This window comes from Ursus maritimus (genome assembly GCF_017311325.1).
Source record: "Ursus maritimus isolate PB19 chromosome X unlocalized genomic scaffold, ASM1731132v1 scaffold_X1, whole genome shotgun sequence".
NCBI classification, from domain to species: domain Eukaryota; kingdom Metazoa; phylum Chordata; class Mammalia; order Carnivora; family Ursidae; genus Ursus; species Ursus maritimus.
The window spans coordinates 101,706,947-101,728,691 of NW_024423319.1; the positions used below are offsets into that span (position 1 = coordinate 101,706,947).

The following is a 21,745-nucleotide window of genomic DNA, read 5'->3' on the forward strand; positions in this document are numbered from 1 at the left end:
GGTTGCAGAAGAGTTTGAGTGTTTCTGAAGCAGAAACAGAGAAAAGAAGGCTTATTTAAATAGTATAATCCAGAAGTTTTGAAATAGAGAGGGAAATAAAAAACTTACCTGGTGTTCAGGGCTCATCTGTCTGTGGTTCAATATGCTCTCACATATAAAGGCCCTCTCCAGAAGTATAGCTCCCAGGAGATGTTTGCAATGACACCATCAGTGATTACACCTGTCCGATGTTTGTTTTTTCAAAACAAAAATATTTCTCCAGTGGGGAGTATGTCAAGTCTCTTCTACTGTGATTTAATTTCTTAATTGACTTTCCCCCCAGAGCTAAAGAAAAGGGCTGACAGAAGAGAAGCAGAGAAGAAAAGAGAGGGGTTGTGGTAGATTATATTATTGCTCAGAAATATTTACTTACTCTTGCCTCTCCCTACTCAAGGGGTGGAATATCTTTTCCTATCCTTTGAATTTTGGGTTTGTTGATGTGACTTGCTTTGGCCAGCAGAATGCAGTGAAAGTAACAGCTTGCCTGGTCTGAGCCTTGGTCTTAGAGGCTTTATGGGGTTTTTTGTTTTTGTTTTTTGTTTGTTTTTTGCTTGTTTTTTGCTTGGAGTCCTGTGCTTCTGCCGTTGCCATGAGGATATTTCTGAACTAGCCTGTCATTTCAACAAGTAGAAAAAGAGGTACAAGGAGCAGAGGTGTTCCAGCCAAGTCCAGCCTTAATCAGGTGATCTCTAACTTACCCATTGAGGCATAAAAATATAAATGCGTGGTATTGTATGTAACCAAGATTTTTGTGTTTGTTATAAACAGTGTGTCATAGCAATAGTTAACTGATACATTAGGGCATGCTGAAAATCAGTTTTGCCTACTTCACAATTTCTCAAGTTGCTTTACCTTCACCTGAGGTCTGAAGAAACTTGTTGAAGGGAATATAGTGTAGACATAACTCCACTAAAGTCTTTATGCATTTTCTGGGCCCAACTAAAAAATCCATAATTGTGTTTTCTCTCTCTGTTTCTCTCTCTCTCTCTCTCTCTCTTTTGAGAGAAAGAGGGGTGGTGGGGAAGAGTGGAAGAAGGGGAAGGAGAAATCTTAAGTAGGATCTACACCCAGCATGGAGCCCAACGTAGGGCTCGATCTCACGACCCTGAGATCATGACCTGAGCCAAAATAAAGAGTTAGATGCTTAGCCGACTGAGCCACTCAGGCTCCCCATGTTTTCTCTTGAAGTATATCAAATTGCTTCCTTAAAATTTGTTGTTTTTTAGTTCCACCTGTTGTTTTTAATTTACATCCTTTCACAAATAATCTCTTAAAACAAGTGATCAGTGAAGGGTGTTTTACTTGTCTATTTTGCTCTGGTTTTCTTGAATCTTCTCATGGTGACTTATAAAAACTGACTCTTTGTCTAGGATTGTCTATTCAAACTCCAGGTCCTTAGTCTTAATTTTTTTTCTTTAGTTCATTGTTACTTACTATTTTGTATTGTGTTCAGGAAAAGAACCATTGGAGCTTTTAAAAAGTGTATGAGATAAAATTAAAGTATATTCATCTTTATTTTGATCCTTTCAGACATGCTCTTTCACTACTTGTAAAACTTAACAGAAAATTGGACACATTGTGAGGGCATGTGCAAACTCTCTTTAATCTCTATAAACATAACGTCAGTTACAAAGTGAACCAATTTAATCAGAACTACAGATTAAACGTTTGTTTACTCCTTCTCTCTTTATTCAGGTGAATGCTGCCATAGTTTTGTAAAAGAAGATCCTAAAGTTCAGTCACTTGATAAGTTAGGAAAGTTTCAGTATGTTGAGTGGGATACCTCAGTGGAAAGAACAGAACTTGCATAAGTTTTTTTTTTCTACATATCTTTGGTATTTGCATGGTTTACTTAAAAATTGATCCACACCATTATTTTTTAAAACATAGTTTTCTCTTATTCAGGCCTCCTCCCTTCATGGTATTATAACTTGACAGTTAAGAGTTGTCCAGTAGTGATCCTTTCTTACTACGTACTATTGATAGCATTAGAGAACCACCATAAGTCTTTTCTACCCTCGCTTTTAATTTTGATACAAACTTCATTAATCCATTCTCTACCCAGTAAACTGATATTTTAAAATTCAAATCAGATTATCTTATTTTTTGATTAAACTCTTCAGTCATTTCTAGTTACACTTGGAATAAAATCTAATGTCTTAAATGTGCTCCTAAATCTTCTATTTCTCCTGCTTTTCTTTTATGTCAGCCTTACTGTCTTCCTTCATATCCTCTGAACATCCCCCCTTTTTTTTAAAGATTTTATTTATTTGACAGAGAGAGAGACAGCCAGCGAGAGAGGGAGCACAAGCAGGGGGAGTGGGAGAGGAAGAGGCAGGCTCCCAGCGGAGCAGGGAGCCCAATGTGGGGCTCAGTGAGCCGAAGGTAGACACTTAATGACTGAGCCACCCAGGCACCCCTGAAGACCCCTTTTCTATAAAATTCTTTTCTCATCTTAGGCCTTAGCAAGTTGAATTTGCAAAAACATGGAAGTGTAAGAGTGTATGGAAAATTCAGGAAAGGAAAAATAGTTCTTTATGAATGTGGCATAGGGACTTACATATCAGGAGTGGATACAAAGATTAGCTCGTGTTTGCTCATATGCTACAAAGTATACCTGTGTTTATGTTTGTGTACGTATGGTGATAATATATGCATTATATAAATGCATATATCATCAATGCACATATAATATTTTTCTTGGTAAAGCAAGATAAAGTGTGATAAATTCAAGTTTGCAAGCATCATCAAATGTCCCTTAAAATATAGGTCATATAAATTATTTAACCTTTTGGAACCTCAGATTTCTCATCTTAAAAAAAAATACCTACTTACAGGGTTGCTGTATTTTAGAGATTATTTTTCTGTAAGGCACACTAAGCACTCAGCACACTGGAGCTGTTTTGTGCACATCAGGGAGTTAACTGCAGGGAGGAATGTTAAACACAAAACATAGATTTTACTCCCAATGAGATTATAAACTCTCTCAGAACAGAAATCTTTAAAGGACAAAAGGGGTAAATGTCCATTAACCTACTCATTTTTTAATGTAATTACTAGAAATAGTAAAACTTTCTGGACCGAGAATTCCATTTCCCAAATGCGGACTCCTGCCATAAGGTCACTGAGGAAAGCTTTGATGGTGAGCATTGACCTCAAATATTTAAAGAGCTAAATTCACCATGTTTGTGTGGCCAGGACCTAGTCCCCTTTAGGTTCAACTACTGTATATCTCTCTCTGATTAAGCACATGTTCCAACATTAACTGACATTTTTAACTTGATTATCTTTTGCTAATAAACCATCCAGTACCACCTTAGCCCAGCTATATCATTTAGAAAACCAGCTTAAAATTACTTTACTAGTTTAGTTTGAAAAATATTATGAACAGGTTAGATAATTGTAATGCCTAATGGAAAATGAATGTAGAAAACATCTGAGAAAACAAGTTAAGAAATCCACAGTTTACGTGTCACTTTACAAATAGCTCAAAAGTTTAGAATTAAAAAAAAAAAAGTTGAACCCTGTCCTTCACAAATTTAAGTCACAAAACTCATGAGGACAGATTTTTTTTTTTTTTTACTCGGCTGTTAATGCCTCTGGTAATTATTATAAACCCAACCTGTATTGTAATATTCTAACATTCAAGGATTTTGTTTTGGCTGGAATCCATAATTGGAGAAAAAGCTTATTAAAAACAAATGCAACTTCAAAATGTTGAAGATTCACTTTGATACTAATTGGGAAGGGCCTAATGCAGTAGACTACAGATATTGATCATGAGTTTATAAACTAAGTAACACATTTAATAATAATTTCATCTTATAGAAACTGTTTTTTGGTTTTAATTGAGTTTATGCCAAACACAGGATTTGATCCAAGGAATTTTCTGTGGCACAGGTATTCATGTGGAAATACAGGGCTTCCCTATGATAGAAGCTTAAATATCATATTATCTCCAGTATTGTATGGCTCTTAATGAACAAGAGAGAAGTAGAGATAAAATGAATATGATACTGGCAAAGTTCATTACATTTGTTGTGAAATGTAGGGTTTAAATCCTGGGTAGTAATTTCATGACAGTGAGCAAATAACTTCTTCATATTTCGGTTTACTTCTGGGGATGATGGTAATGGTGCTTGTGATGATTTGGTGAGATAATAGCTATAAATTGTGTGTGTTGCTCTAACAGATTGAGTTCCCCAGGAAGCTAACTCTGATTTGAAGATTAATTTCATTAGGGGGTATTCATGGGATATTCATGGAAGGGAATTCACAAAAATGGGATTAGGCAGAGGAAGTTGAACAGAAATGCAGTATCAGTGGAAGCCCTAGCCCATCCATGGAGAGTTCTGTAGGTGAGATGAAACTTCAGGAGAGTCTTGATTTTGGATGAGAGGAATGAGTCTTTACCCTCTTTCATAGATCAGTCATTAGATGTAGGCCATCTGGAATGGAGGAATAACCTTGGCTGAGGCTATTCTCTTAAGCTGAAGTAATTACTGAAACAGGCTTGATAGGTGGGAACTGTCAACCAGCAGCAGTACTTCCAGCACCTAGGGTAATAATCAGCATTGTCATTTCTGAAGGAGATTTGGGCAACACTTATTGTCCACCACAGTCAGTCACAAAATCATTTTTAAGTGTTTAACAGTATATGTTATTATGAGAAGGGTCATCTTCCATATTTCAAAGAGATCTCAGAAGTTTCACTCTGCCTTTTTTGTTTCAACTCAGCTGTTTTTCTACTTGAATTTGCTCTACTGTATTTGGTCAGATAGCCTACAAGGTGTCTCGTATACATATCTGGTATCAATTTTCATGATAACCTGGTAAGTTTTGTATCATTTTCAACCAGTTACTGTGAAGAAAGTTATGTCAAAATGGAGTCCAAAAGATTTTTAATTTCATATCCGCTATATAGTGAAATAAGAATTTAACCCCAACATTTATTTAATCTAAATCCTATGAGTTATTTTATTTAGCACTTTGGTAATAGTGAACTTTGCTATAATTTATAGTTTATTCAAGCTATTTTGACAACATTTTTTAATGCCACAAGGATTTTACTTCAGCATATGCTGTAGGCAGCAATTATCATATTAAGATAAAGTGCTAGATCTTTTAATTTTTTATATAATTTTATAAGTAGGTTAATTGCATGGATTTCATTTAATTATTAAAACTTGTACTTCATTTAGATAGATGGATAGGTAAATCTAGAATTTTCATGAACATCTGACAAGTATTCTTATGTAAAATATATTGGCTCCATGATTTCTAACTATACTATTCACTTATTTTGATTTACAAGCACAGGTGAACTGTTTAAAATGAGGATTTACCTGACAATTAAATGCCAGTATCCAAAATAGAATAAACCAGAAATATCACAAGATATAATGTTATATGCACACATAAGGTGGTCTTCAAACAAATAAACTTTGTTTTCTGAGATGAACCAGATAGAGGAGCATAAGCAGTACACCATGAGAAGATCGTGAAGAATGGCTGGGATTTTGAAGTAGTTCACTTGTGTGGGTGAAGTGGGTGGCATATTCAGTGAAGGGAGTGATGATCTAGGGACAAATCTCAATAACCAAGGGCTCAGAAAAAAAAGCCTTGGAGGTACAGAGAAAGTGCAAAGGAGATCCAACTGAAAAAAGCACAATGTATCATGGGCATACAAGTCTTGAAGCAGACAGATAACAAGAATTGCTTATTTTGGCCTGTGATGAAGGATTGCAATAATATGAAGCATATTGGGGTTGGCTATTTTAGAATGCTTCCAAAAGTGTTCTTCTTAGCAGTTTAGTGGTGGAAGAGAAAGACATCAACCTCCAAGTCATGGGATCAGAGATTTCAACTTCATCACAATGAATTACTAGAAATTTCCCCCAGGTTAGGGGGCCAGGTTTTCAGACAGTTTTTACCCCTGAGAGTGATATGATCTTTTCTTCAAAACCTTTTGTGAGTTTGCAATATATTTTAGAGTTAAATTGGAATTTATTGCTTTGAGACGTGGCTGCCATAATAAAATGAATTTTATTCATTCATTCATTCATTCATTCATATCAGACGGGTAATGTACTGAGGTCATAACAAGGTTTGAGGGAGGCACATGTCACACAATAGCATGAACATGCAATCATCACACTTAGGAACTACAAAAGGATCAGTAAGATGCATTTTAAATAAGAAATTCTTGCAGTGACATAGGTTGTTCCCAGTTTTGCTCCCCCTCACAAGAACAAGAACTAATAACTATTCATGGACAAAGCAACAATGAGAAAATCCTTCGGTGAGGCCAAAGTACACCCTGTACCACAGAAACCAAGACAGACTGAATTAGAAGGGTAAGAAGAGTAGCTCTTCAGTAAACACATTGCCCCTCCCCCAGGCTGGCCCAGCACCATACTGAGAGATCTCCCCTGATAGTTCCTGTAGTGGAAAAAGATAGTGTGGGGTGGACATCTAGCTCCCCCATCACGGTGGGTCACTTCTTGGGAGTCCCTACTCTGGTCTTACCTCATAGGGATCAAGGGGGAATCTATGGGGCTTGACCATTGGGAATCTGATTGTGATAGAGAAGGGGGAAGGGCTTGAAACAACCAGCACCTGAATCTGAGCCAACCAAGTTCCTACCTGCAGCACTCAAGTAGTAGTTTCAACCAGTGTCTTTGCTCACTTGCAGAGCCAAGATACTGACACATTTTGACTAGGGAACTTCGTGGAGCACAAGTCTGCCTGATTCTGGTCCTCAAGAAAAGAACCTTGAAAGCCCTGGAGCCTGGTCCCAGGGCTCCCACCCCCACCACCCACCCAGGCAGAGGAGGTCAGTCATAGTACACCTACTACTGAGTGTAGTTCCTTGGCCCTGGCCCACCAGAAAGCCTATCCAAAGCTTCTGGAAGCCCTGTGGCCCAGCAACACTTGAGCAGAGAGTCTGGCAGGCAGAACTGATTATCCACAGAGCAAAGCCAGTGGCCTTGTTCAGCCAGAGAACTTGGGGCTTGGATTGGCTTGAGTCATTACCACAAACAAAGAACCTTGTTCTCCTTGGAGCTTGTTCTCCCACTGTCCAGACAGGGAAAATAATTCATAGCCCCGCCCTTTGCTGAACACAGCCTCTAGCCTGCATGACCAGAGAGCCTCATCAGAACACACAGGAAGCAGCATATCCCAACCAACAGCCTTGCTTATAGTGGCACTTGAACAGAGAGCACAGATGGTGGCTTTCCCCATCAGCAGAGCAAAATCAGTGGCCCTGTTTCGCAAGGGAATTCAGTGTTACAGTCTTACCTGATTTCGGTCCCCAAACAATGAGCTGTGCTGGGCGTGGGGGCCTGTTTTTCTGCCCTGCCAGAGCGAGGAAGTTAATTCACAGCCCCACCTAAATCTGAGTATAGTACCCAGACCTATCATTTAGGAAACCTGACCAGAGATCCCAGGCAACCATGGAGCTCATCCTATGGCCTCACTTGGGCAGGGAATGAAGCCAGCAATCCTGTCCAGCTGTTCTAAGCCAGTGGCACCTCCTTACCTTAGAGTTTGAGCAGTGGCCTCACCCCAAAATAGACCCTGATAGCAAGCTTTACCTGCCCAAGGACGTTGCCAGCTGACATATCAAGAAACTCAAACTGAGCTGAATGGTAATTGATTGTCTCTGTCAAACACAGTAGGATGGCTTAACATAAATAAATCAATAAATGTGATATATCACATTAATGGAATATAAGATAAAATCATGATAATCTCAATAAATGCAGATTAAAGCATTTGACAAAATTCAATATCTTTCATGATAAAACTCTCAACAAATTGGGTATAGAAGTAATAAACTTCAACATAATAAGGGCCATATGTGACAAGCCCACAACTAACATAATAGTCAGTGGTGAAAGGCTGAAAACTTTCCTGCTATGATAGGAAAAATTCATGGATGCCTATTCTCACCACTCTTACTGGAAGTCCTAGCTGAACCATTAGATAAGAAAAAGAATAAGAGGTGTCCAAATCAGAAAGGAAGAAGTAAAATTATCTCTTTTCACAGATGATACAATCTTACATATAGAAAATCATAAAGAGTTCACCAAAAAGATTTAAAACTAATCAATGAATTAAGTAAAGTTGCGGGATATAGAATCAAGATGCAGAAATCAGTTGTTATTTCTATATACTAACAACAAAATACCTGGAAAAGAAATAAAACAATCCTTTTCACAGTAGCATCCAAAACAATAAAATACTTAGGAATAAATTTAATGAAGAAAGTGAAAGATTTGTAGATGGTAACACTGATAAAAAAAAAATTAAAGAAGACACAAGTGAATGGGAAGATAGCCTTTGTTCATGGATCAGATTGTTAACAATCTGATTTAACAGATCAATTTAACAATTGATATTGTTAAAATGTCCATTTATGGATTCAGTTGCAATTCCTATCAAAATTTCAATGGCATTTTTCTCAGAAGTAGAAAGTTTTTCTTACAATTTGATTCCAATGGCATTTTTCTCAGAAGTAGAAAGTTTTTTTTTTTAAGTCATATGGAACAACAAAAGACTCCAAATAGCTAAAGCAATCCTGCAAAAAGAAAAAAGTTGGAGGCATCACAATTTCTGATTTCAAACTATATCACAAATGTATAGTAATCAAAACAGTATGCTAGTGGCATAAAAAAGACACATATGCCAATGGAACAGAATTGAGAGCCCCCAAATAAATTATGATCAACAAATATTTGACGAGGGAGCCGAGGATACTCAATGGGGAAAGGATAGTCTCTTTATTAAACAGTGCTGGGAAAACTGGACAATCACCTGCACAATAGTGAAATTGGACCTCTATTTTACACGTCTCACAAAAATTAACTGAAATTAGATTAAAGACTTAAACATAATCTCTGAAACTGTTAAACTCCTAAAACAGAATACAGAGGAAAATCTCCTTGACATCTGTCTTGGCAACGATTTTTTGAATATGAACCAAAAGCACAAGCAAGAAAAAACAAAATGAATAAGTAGAACTACATCAAACTAAAACCTTCTGCATAGCAAAAGAAACAATGGACAAAATGTAAAAGTGCCCTTTGGAATGGGAGGAAAATATTTCCAAACCATCTACCAAATAAGGGGTTACCATCCAAAATATATGAGGAACTCATATAGTTCAATAGCCAAAATAAACATTCTAATAAAAAAGAACAAAGCACCTGAATAGATTTTTTTTCTAAGAAGACATACAAATGGTCAACAGATATGTGAAAAGGTGCTCAACATCATTTAATCATGAGGGAAATGCGAATCCAAACCACAAAGAGCTATCACCTCACATCTGCTAGGATGGCTATTATCAAAAATATAAAAGATAACAAGTTTTGGAAAGGATATAAAGGAAAGGAAAGGGAACACTTGTGCATTGTTGGTGGGAATGTAAATTGGTGCAGCCACTATGAAAAACAATATGGAAGTTTCTCAAAAAATTAAAAACAGAACTACCATATGACCCAGCAGTCTCCCTTATGGTTTATATCCAAAGGAAATGAAATCAGGACCTTAAAAAGATATCTTCATGGGGCGCCTGGGTGGCACAGCGGTTAAGAATCTGCCTTTGGCTCAGGGCGTGATCCCGGCCTTATGGGATCGAGCCCCACATCAGGCTCCTCCGCTATGAGCCTGCTTCTTCCTCTCCCACTCCCCCTGCTTGTGTTCCCTCTCTCGCTGGCTGTCTCTATCTCTGTCAAATAAATAAATAAAATCCTTAAAAAAAAAAAGATATTTGTACCCCCATGTCCATTTAAGGATTTTCACAATAGCCAAGGTATGGAAATAGCCTAACTATTTGTTTGCAGATGAAACGATAAAGAAGGAGTGTGTGTGTGTGTGTGTGTGTGTGTGTGTGTGTGTGTGTAAATATATACACACACAGTGGGATTTTATTCAGCCATGAGAAAAGGAAATCCTGCTATTTGGAACAACATGGATGGACCTTTAGGACATTATGCTAAATAAGTTAGAGAGAGACAAATACTATATGATCTCACTTATATGTGGTATCTAAAAAAGCCGAAGTCAAAGAAACAGAGAGTAGAATGGACATTGCCAGGGTTGGGGGGTGGAGGAAGTAGGGAGATGTTGATCAAAGGATATAAACCTCCAGTTTTAAGATTAATAAGTTCTGGGGATCTAATGTACAATGTGGTGACTGTAGTTAACAATACTGTATTATGTTCTTGAAAGTTGCCACAAGAGTAGATCTTAAATGTGTTCACCAACAAATGAAATGGTGGTTCTTTGATGGAGGTTTTAACCAGCTCTACTGTGGTAATCATTTCGAAGTACATAAACTAAATATCAAGTCATCACATTGTATGTCTTAAACTTACACCATGTAATATGTCAATTATATCTCAATAATGCTGGAAAACAAATGAATAAAATTCTTTGCTTCCCCAAAGGCCAGTCTTCAATAAGGTAAGGACTTGTGCTAGAATGAAACTCAATACACTGCTTCCTTCTTTGAGAAAGTTACACTGTGAAAAACAAGAAGTTAGCCAAATGAAACCATGTTCTTAGTGATAGAGTTGATTTACACTTTGGCATAAGCTCCTTATCTCATTGTAGCCTGGTCATGGACAGGCAGCCATGAACTTGGTGTAGCATGGTTTTACAGGTGTCATTTAATTTAATCCTTAAATCTATGCTGTGAGCAGTAATTATTAACCTCCTTTGACAAGGAATTCAGATCCAGAGTTAGTACAATCCATTCAAGTATCTGCGGTTAGCAAGTACTGGTTGAGGATTTTCAATGCAAAACTGACTCTGTTGTCCTCCTGTGTAATTACTCTGCTTTATTGACATTTGGTATATAAATGGCTTTAGAAGTTTTTATACAATAATCTTTTAAATTAAATCTCATGTATATCTCAATACAAAAAATAGATAAAAGTGGATGTGTTTGGTTTGATTTGAGAAAGCATAGAATTTGACATCTTAACTACTCAGACTCCCTCAGTCCCATCTGCCTTCTTCTCTGTCCCTAGAAACTGTTTGAAGCCCTCTAGGCTAGATTATCCTGGAGATTGGCATAGTTATTATAGTCCAAATCAGTTTCATTTTGTTCACTTGATAACATAACCAAAGTATGTATGTGTGTGTATAATCAGAGTACAAAAAATAAAATATCATTTTGTGGGTCAAAACTATATAGAAAAAAGGAAGTAATTATTTGAAAGTCTGGGGATACTGATAGAATCAATCCCAAATCCAACAACCTGGGGATATCTTAGCTTCTTATTTCAGTGGCTCCTCGAAGTTTCACTTTAGCATGTTTTTATTGGTACAGAAAAATCATTTGGAAAACACAGATGTGATAAAACAAGCATGACTCTACAGTCTATTGTTTTAGCTAAGCAGGTACATGTTAATTCCATTTAAAATTTTTTTTTTCAGTGGGTGTTGAAAGTATATCATTTCTACCACTTTATTATGAACTCCATGTTAGGGTCATTTGCCTCAGGTTAAAAAAGACAGTGTAAATATGCTGTTTCTTTCACTGAAAAGAACTTCTTTTAAGACCTGGAGGGATAAAGTTTGAATTGTATCTATGATCACTGATGTTTGTATATTGAAGTTTACATATGACTAAGGTTCTGCCTTGTATTACAGGAATGATCAACAAATCTGTTAAGATTGCATTTCTTCCAGGCAAAAGCTAAGGATAAAAATATAGCTAACAAAGACTTTGCAGTGTGAAAATGTGTTACATGAAAACAACTATGTTAACATAAAATATTCATATGTCATAACCTGAATTTTGGTACAATAATTTTATATCATATGTATAACTAGTCTTAATAAGTGATCAAGTAAAATAGCTGCCCATTGATGTTAATTATTTGGCTTATCTCCCTCAAAATACTTCTTAAAATATGTTTTCATTATTAAAACCTTAGTGAAAAAGCCACAAACATCACTCAAATAAATATTCCTGATTATGCAGTTCACCACCAAGGGGAAATGCATTATTAAATATCGAAGTTTTTGCTAGTTCCACTCACATTCTGCTGGGTAGTAGATACTGCCATTTGCCATTCCATAATTTACACTCCACTCAGAACTAACTGCTTGCAGGTTCTGAAACAGTTTTAAGTTTTTGGTGCTTGCTGACACTGTTCTTTTTATCTGGGAATCACGTTCCACTTTTAATAGAGTAATTAATGCTTCCTGCTATAACAAAATCCCCACAATCTTATTGCCTAAACGTACAAAGATTTACTGAATTTCATCAAATCTAAGCTGCCATCTATTGTAAGATGTATAATTTTGTGTAGTGCCAAAGAAGAAAATGAATTCTCCTAGTTAAACTACGACACAGTGCTTCCTGATCACCCTTATTTTAAGAAGCATTTGTGTGTGTTTGCTGTGTGTGTGTGTTTGTGTGTATAGGTGTATGAAAGGAAAGAATAATAAAGCAAGTGGGATAAAATGCAAATATAAACATTTAATGAATCTAGTAAGGCCGTGAGGAGGGGTTTTTTGGGCAACTTTTCTTTAAGAAATCATGGAGGACATGATATGAAGTGAAATAAGCTAGACACAGACACAGAAATGTTGCATGATCTCGTTTATATGTGGAATCTAACATATTAAGACTCAGAATCAGAGTAGAATGGTGGTTGCTGCGGACAGGAGGGAGGGGGAAATAGGGAGATGTGTGTCAAAGAGTACAAAGTTTCAGTTATGAAAGATGAGAGTTCTGGGGATTTAATGTACAGAACAGTAACTATAGTTAACAATACTATATTGTATACTTGAAATTTGCTTACAGCGGGGCGCCTGGGTGGCACAGCGGTTAAGCGTCTGCCTTCGGCTCAGGGCGTGATCCCGGCGTTATGGGATCGAGCCCCACATCAGGCTCCTCTGCTGGGAGCCTGCTTCTTCCTCTCCCACTCCCCCTGCTTGTGTTCCCTCTCTCGCTGGCTGTCTCTATCTCTGTCAAATAAATAAATAAAATCTTAAAAAAAAAAAGAAATTTGCTTACAGAGTAGATCTTAAGCATTCATACCACAAACAAAAAGAAAAAAAAGAAAGAAAATGGAATCTATGTGAGGTTATGATTATGTTAATTACTTGATTGTGGTGATCATTTCACAGTATATACAAAACATCAAGTTGTACACCATAAATATATATAGTTCCTATTTGTCAGTTATGCTTCAGTAAATCTGAAAAATAGAAGAAAAATGAAACAAACTAAAAGAATGGAATAGGAGGAAGTATCTTATCAAGTATTTAATTCATAAGCTAAAAAGAATATAGATTCATAAACCATCAAGCTCTAAAGCAGGCACTAAGGATCAAATGAAATTGAAACTAAGTATCTTCATTAGAAATGTAATTATCTGAGAAGAAATGTTTGAGAGTAATAAAAACCTTCAGTTAAATAGAAAAGTGGGATATATTAGTTTAATTGTTTTTTAATGAAAAAAGTATCAAGAGAATAAAATAATATATTGCAGCTAATAATAATATTAAAATATGTTGGCTTTTTTAATAGGAAATATCCATTTTAGTGATAGTGTTTCCTTTCTTGTGGATCTTCTTTGGTAACATTTTGATGAATATAAGCTAGACACTTTTCTATTTATTTATTTTAATTCACGTAATTATTCTCTGAGTTAAATGTTATTATTTCCATTTTTGTAGGTGAGGAAACTGAGGCTCAGTTCTCAGTTAAATGACTTGCTTAAGGGCACACAGGTGTTAAGTTTCTTGAATTTCACACTCATATCAGCTTGATTTTAATCCCATATTTTTTTAGACCTTAACTTTACTCTGGCATTTAATGAAAGGTGATTCATTAAAATATAAAGAAAATTGAAATAGCCAAGACCACTTCCAGTGAAAAATGAGATGGGATTATTCTTAGTAGCAAAATGGATTTGGAACTTTGCTTTGTAATGAAAGGCTCGCCCTTTACAAATCAGAAGCTTTTGATCTTTAAATCATGCCCATTTCAGTCAGTTTACCGAAGGAAGAAAAGACTAAAAGTGGGAAGAAAGAATAAAAGGAATACTGTTTTTATCCAGTAATGTGCTAGACATCAAAATGGCTGATTAATAGAAAGTTTTCACTTCTCACATAGTTGCTTTGATACTCTACAGTCTTAGACACATTTGGCCTAAAACCAAATGATTCCTTTGAGACCTTTTTTCTACCCCCAAAGCAGCAATGCACCTTAAGAAACCCTTGCTGGCAGGAGTCTCAAAGCTGTTGCAGCGTTTTGTATGACAAAATATCTGACAGAAACTCCTTTCACTGGGACAGCCATTAGAAGCTCAGGAAATATGCCAACAGAATAAGCGATCCATCAGCGTAGGAAGATGTGCCTCCTTGGCTTTTTCATTTTATTTTAAACAAAATCATAAAATAAATGTGTGTCATTGTCATTAATATCTAAAAGAATTTTTAAAAGTATTACATGATTATTTACTTAATTATTTAATAAAGAAAGTACCTTGTGTTAAGTAATTATTTTATCAATTATTTAGTACACGGTTAGCGCTCTACAACAGAGGTTTTCAAAAGTGCATTAGAATCACTGGGGGTGGGAGGGGCTTATTAAAAGCAGATTGCTGGACCCCAACCTTCCAGTCTGGCTATTTAAGTTTGGGGCAGGGCTTGATAATTTACATTTCTAACAAGTTTCTAGGTGATGCTGACGCTGCTGGTCTGGGGTCCACATTTCAAGAATCATCGGTCTAAAATATATGTAAGATTTTTGGATTTGCAAATAAAGATTCTTCATTGATCATCTATAATCACTTAGAATCCTTTGTACTCAAGAAAATATTATAAGTATGTAAACATAACTTTCTTTAAAAGGCCACATCTTCAGTTTGTTTGTTAACTGACCTTTTGACCTAGATGTTCACTATCCAGCACAGTAAACATTTAGGCACACGTGGCTATTAATTAAAATTAAGTAAAGTTCAAAGTTCAGTCTCCAGTCACACTAGCAACATTCAAGTGATGGATAGCTACAAGTGTTTAGTAGCTACAAGATTGGATAGAGAAGAACGTTTCCTTCAAAAGTTAAGGAGGTCTATTAACTTTTGTAAAAAGCCTAAACCCAGGCCAGCCTCAACAGAAACAGAGCAGCAGGTCCATCTGTGACATGATTTTTAGGCATTTGGCCTTCCTCACCATTGATGCCCTGCCATCTCAGAACATCTGTGTTTGTGCGTGCACACCCATGTGTGACCCACGTACGCATGTGCACACACACACACACACACAGAATTTTCTCACTAATATCTAATATCTAAAAGCTAACCTTCAGGGCTTGGCTCTAGCTAGTTTAAAGATGTGCATAGAAACATTGGTTTGTTGTTTATCTTAAATTCATATTTAACTGGGCAACTGGGTACTTTACTAAGTCTCACAACCTTAGTTTAGGATAAATTTGCATAGGTCTAAGGATTTTTGGAACAATTAAATGAGTGGACACCTGCAAAATGCATAAATGAATGCTTGGTAAATGTTTGGCACTACTGTATGTGTTTTCCTGTTTCTTATCCTTAAGTTCATTTCCAGTTCGAGCACTCTGCATAGGTGGGAGCTCAGATAGGGAGAGATCTACTGGTCTTCAAATTTTCTCATTTGACTAAATACAACTTTTAAGGCTAAATTGCTGTTAATTTTCATAACTAAGCTATATATCAGTTCCCATATTCTACCTTGAAAAAATTAGATGCACAGAAAAGATGAACTAAACAGTATTTTATTTAAGCTCTGGAGCAGTTTAATAAATATATCTAATGACAGTGAAAAAATCCTTATTGATATGAAAGATATAGGTTAGAGATAAGGTATGGTACAGAGGAAGTAATTTCCTTTGCATGTATCTTAAAAATTTCTGAAAAACCTCACGAAATTGGGTAACTCTTTTTATAATCCAGAAATGTTGCAAGAAGCCAAATAGTAAGCCTGTTTCTATACCACTTCACTTCTATAAATGAAAATGGTGTTCCAGTCTGATTCTAGTTGTGATTTTTTGCCATGAATTTTCATACAGAGAGAAAACAAATATATCCATTTTAATTTTAAACTTCATGTTAGATACTTATAACTCTAGATTTACTTAGTACGTTAAAAATGGGAAACTTATTTATTTGTTTTTAGAAAGAGCAAGCGACAGCGAGCAGAGGGGAGGGGCAGAGTGAGAGGGAGAGAGAGAGAATCTTAAGCAAACTCTATGCCTAGTGCAGAGCCTGATGGAGGGCTCAATCTGCCAACCCTGAGATCATGACCTGAGCCGAAGTCAAGAGTCGGATGCTTAACTGACTGAGCCACCCAGGAGCTCCTGGAAGGCTTATTTATTATCATTCACATTAAATTGATGATTTCATTTTTAGTTGGTCTTCATTCAGCAGATCAAATTAATTAGAAGTACAGTTCAGCAAATACTGCTAAGGAATTTTCAGTTGTTCTTAGCTGATAATTAAAAGGACAATAATTTTCGGGGGTTTTTAGATAAAATATGCCAATATATTTATTTATTTATTTATTATAATTTTTTATTATATTATGTTAGTCACCATACAGTACATCCCTAGTTTTTGATGTAACGTTCCATGATTCATTACTTGCATATAACACCCAGTGCACCATGCAATACATGCCCTCCTTAATACCCATCACCGGCCTATCTCATTCCCCCACCCCCTCCTCTCTGAAGCCCCAGTTTGTTTCCCAGAGTCCATAGTCTCTCATGGTTCATTCCCCCTTCTGTTTACCCCTGCTTTCTTCTTCCCTTTCTTCTTCTACCGATCTTCCTATTTCTTATGTTCCATAAATGAGTGAAACCATATGATAATTGTCTTTCTCTGCTTGACTTATTTCTCTTAGCATAATGTCCTCCAGTCCCGTCCATGTTGCTGCAAATATTGGGTAATCGTTCTTTTTGATGGCTGAGTAATATTCCATTGGATATATGGACTACATCTTAATCCAATCATCTGTTGAAGGGCATCTGGGCTCCTTCCACAATTTAGCTATTGTGGACAATGCTGCTATGAACATTGGTATGCATATGGCCCTTCTCTTCACTACGTCTGTATCTTTGGGGTAAATACCCAGTAGTGCAATGGCTGGATCATAGAGTAGCTCAATTTTTAACTTTTGAAGGGACCTCCACACTGTTTTCCAAAGTGGCTGTACAAAATATGCCAATATGTTTAGATTGAATATGTCTAATATTAAGTAGGTGAGTACACTTTGCTTTCATAGATAGAACAAAGGAAGATGACACAACCTTCCTTTGGTAATTTTAACTCATTGAGGAGATAAGTTTGTATTTATTTTGCTTTCTGGAGTTTCAAGAGTGTTCTTTAAATCAAGTTTCAAACTGATTCTCCAATTATCAAAAGATTTTTACCTAACAAATTATAAAATTTTGGTAGAGATGCTATACTGTTTGATCACTAGGCTGTGGTCCTCAACTTCTTTCCACTTCCAGAGTGTAGGCACCTTTATGAGGGAGAGGAGAATTAATGTGAAAAAGGAGGGTGAGCCTTCTTAAGAAAAAATGGTTCCCTGAACAGTTAACCCTTTGAAATTGCAGTGTGGGTAGTTGCATTTAATTTGGAGTTTCCCTTACCAGTCTCTTCTTAACAATAGAAAAGACCATGTCTGCCAGTAATAACATTGTTCCCAGTGTGTCATCTCTTGACAATTCCAAGCCTGAGGACTAAGAATGCCTTAGGTATGTCAGAGGAGTCACCTTAGAAGAGAGCAGAAAACAATAAAAGCAAACACTTAGTAAGTGCTTCAGTTTGCCATGCACTTTTCTTTCTTTCTTTCTTTTTTTTAAGATTTTATTTATTTACTTGGGAGAGCGAGAGAGAGTGAGCATGAGAGCACAGAGGGAGAGGAAGAAGCAGACTCCCTGATGAGCAGAGAGCCAGACAGATGTGGGGCTTGATCCCAGAACCCTGGGATCATGACCTGAGCTGAGGGCAGATGCTTTACTGACTGAGCCACCCAGATGCCCCTGCCCTGCACATTTCTAAGTACTCTACGTATATTAACTGTTTACATTTTCAACAAATCTCTGTGGTAGATAGTATTATTCTCATGTAAAAGATGAGGTAATTGGAACACAAAAATACTTAAGTATCCTACCTAGTGTTCCATAAGAATGAATTGGTGGTGACAAATTTGAACGCAGGCAGTCTGACTCTAGAGCCCCTGTTTTTATGATTTTGTAAATCATACCTTATAACTGGAAGCAAATGGGTAGTTCTTCATAAAGCAGCTTTGTCCCATCCAAAAACCGTTAGTATTGAGTGGAGCTGAAGTTAAATCTGGGAAGAAAACATTTAGCCTAAATTATTGTTTTCCTTATGACCTGTCATGTACCTTTAGTTTCCCAGCACATTCAGTCATTTCCTGTGTTGTTAATTATCTATTTATATAATTTTGGAACTGGCCGTGCTAGTTCTTATTCATAGATCCTGCTAGGCAAACACATAAGTATATATATATATATATATATATATATTTTCATTCAAGCTATTTGATAGTGATAATAATCTTCCTCATCCAAGGTATGACTTCATCTTCATGTCCCTCTGGTATTCTGCTTGTCCACATTGGGAAAGAAATGTTGGAAAGTTGCTTTAAATTTACAGTGTGGTCATTTCTCTACCACTGTTGCGAGCCTCTCAGTTCTCTCTGTAATGGTGTCTTAGTGTCTTCAGAAGGTGTTTTACATTATTCCATTAAAATGGACATGCATTTTGTCTGAAACTGTGTGCATGTGTCTATGAGTATGCATGCAGGTTGGTTTTGGAGCTTTGGGAAATGGAAAGGTTTGTGTTGTTACTTGTGGCAATAAAATTACCTGAAGTACCTGCGATTCCCATCCCTGGCCTGAGATATAGAATAAATTGGTACAGAACAAATATCAAACCTTGAATTATATTTATAAGTTAATATGTCACCCTTATTTTACAAGTATATTTATTTTTACAGGTGGTTCAATTTTTTTTCCTGACTGAATCACCTGTACAGAATAAAAAGGTACCAATGTTTATATCAAATAGTCTCATAGGCAATTGAATTTAGGGGCTATTTAAAGCCTTACCATAATTAATGAAGGTTGTAGTAGACTTCTGGTGCTCTCCTATATTTAATTGTCTTCCTTCGAGAAACACAAGAGGACCATGCTCCCTTACTCTTCTGCAGTTATATGGGACTGTTGTGACTAGTTCTTGATGGTGGATTGTGAGTGTAAGTTAATTAGGTCTTGGCCCTCTTCTAGACTGAGGTATGTAATTACTACAGGAAGACTCTCTAGTGCTTTTCTTCCCTTCTTAACATAGGCGAGTGCATGTTCCAGATGGTACAGGGAGTGGATAGTAGAGCTTTTATCAGCCTGGACTGGCATGTCACTACCTGGAATATTGCTGACCTGAAGAGTTGCCCAGACCTACAAGGAAATTTGCATGTTGTGTTAAGCTGCTGATATCAGAGGTTGTGTGTAACACACCCTTAACTAGTCTATCCTGTTTAATACATATTATAAGATATATAATTCTACAAGCATTTGTTTTAAAATAATCTTGGCCACTTGGGATTCTTGCCGTGTTTTGAATGTCTGGTAAGATTTAAAACTAGGCAGCTAAGAATGACATTACAGATATATCATTGATTACAGTTTCATAAGATGATTCCAAAGATAATTATGCCGTTTGGTTCTCAGTCTTTATAAAAATTGACTTAGGAAACTGAGGCATAGAGAATTTAACTGACTTGGTCCAAGTGCTCAGAAAAGGGTGGAATATAAATGATTTTTCTTGCTACTATTTTGCTAGTGTTAATAAATATACTCTTGTATTTCATGTGAAATATCCATATCATAATAAATCTGATGTCAAAAGGAACAACAAAGTATTGTTTGATATATTTGGATTTTTACAAATTCTTTAACTCATCCCCTGTTTTTTAATGGCATTAATCTCTTACATTCAGATAATAGAGGGATGTTGCCTATAGCGTTGTGTCATGTTCCACACAGTTATGTGGTATGTCCATCAAAAAAGGATGGTTTGAACCCCAAATAGTCCCTCTGACAGAATTTAACTAGGAAAGAAAGGATTCCGGTGATGACAAGATTTCAGGATCATAGCTATAGTAATGATGCCTATATTGTATCAACTTGACTGTACATCTTAAAAAATGTCGCTGTGATCATTTGCTAATTCAGGTAAAGTGGCTCTTTTAACATTGACTAAGGCAAGAAGAAAAAGAAATTCTGCTTTCTATTATTTTTCCCCATACAGTTTTTGGTGGTTAAATTATGGATGGAATATTATGGCATATAATAAACACATTAAAAGTACACACTAGTAAATATACCTCCCCTCCCATCCATAACATGTGCCTATATGCACACTAATACACACACACAGGAAAATACAGACTCAGTAAATGTCCATTTATCTCACATTTCATACAGAGCAGAAAAATGCTCATATTTGTTTTTTCCTTTCTAGTTTGCTTTTCTAAACAATTCAGGATATATGACAATGAGATGACACAGATATATTACTCTGTGGAGATATGTGCGTTCACAACATTGGCAAGTGGTTTGAGATTGATGACACAGAACTGCTCCAGCAGTTGATCTGGCATTGTATGCGCTTCTCCTCTAATGAAAGAAGGAGCTGCACATGGATCATAATTATCAAGAACTATTTGTTACTGTCAGTGACAAGAGGAAATCACATTCAGTTTTACTGTGTGTGGATTAGATATTACTGCTGAAGATTAAATAAAGGTAATGCATTGTAGATACAGAAGGAATACATTAAAAATTAGCTGAGTTATTTATAAGATGCCACAATAGGAAACAAGAGTTCATGGCATTATCCAAAGTAATGAAGATTTTGGCATTGAACATGACTTACATATTCATGCAATGGTACGTGTTTTCCTGTTTCAGAAGTTCCTTTTTATAGAAAAAGGCAACAAGTATGTAATCACTGATATTAAATGCATTAGGGGAAGTAACTAAGCAGATGAAATCTTTCTGAACCATCTCCAGCATTGTAAAAATATGCTTAATCATATGGCCATATTGTTGGGTACATGACCTATTTTTCCAAAAAAAAATCTGAATGGGAAGCACAAATACTTTAAATATTTTTAGTGTTAAAAGAAGCAAAAACAAATATTGTGTTTTTGGCAGGGAATAGAGATGTATGTAATTTTGTCTAAGTTCTATAAATTGGGATGACTTTACTATGATGTTTTAAAGTCTGAGTTTAACATTATTTAACTTTGAAATAAATGATATACAGAAATACTATTTGCATTACTGGATATAAATGTTCAAATACTCATAATAATGGACAGGAACCTGGGAAATACTGGTTTTCATTTAAATTTGGATTTAGAATTCTAATCCCCTATTCACAACCCCAGCATGCAGCTACCTGGTTTTTTTTAAATTATGTTCTAATATACTGTTACATTATCTTAGCTATACCTATGCAAATATTAAAGGCCTTGAGTTTATGGTAACTTAACAATTTGCTGAGAAGAGAGTGAGTGATCTTCTATAACATTAATAAGTTGCTACAATTGATGAGACTAAGCAGAAAGATCAACTAGAATCAAGAGCTCCAGAATTCCCCGC

General features: G+C 36.1%; 1 non-coding gene across 1 annotated transcript; it reads right to left on the minus strand.

Moving 5' to 3' along the window:
• Positions 1–6,111: 6,111 nt before the first annotated feature.
• LOC121103897 lies at positions 6,112–6,215 on the minus strand. The gene has a single exon (XR_005836185.1). It is a non-coding gene; the product is annotated as a small nucleolar RNA U13 (small nucleolar RNA).
• Positions 6,216–21,745: the final 15,530 nt, after the last annotated feature.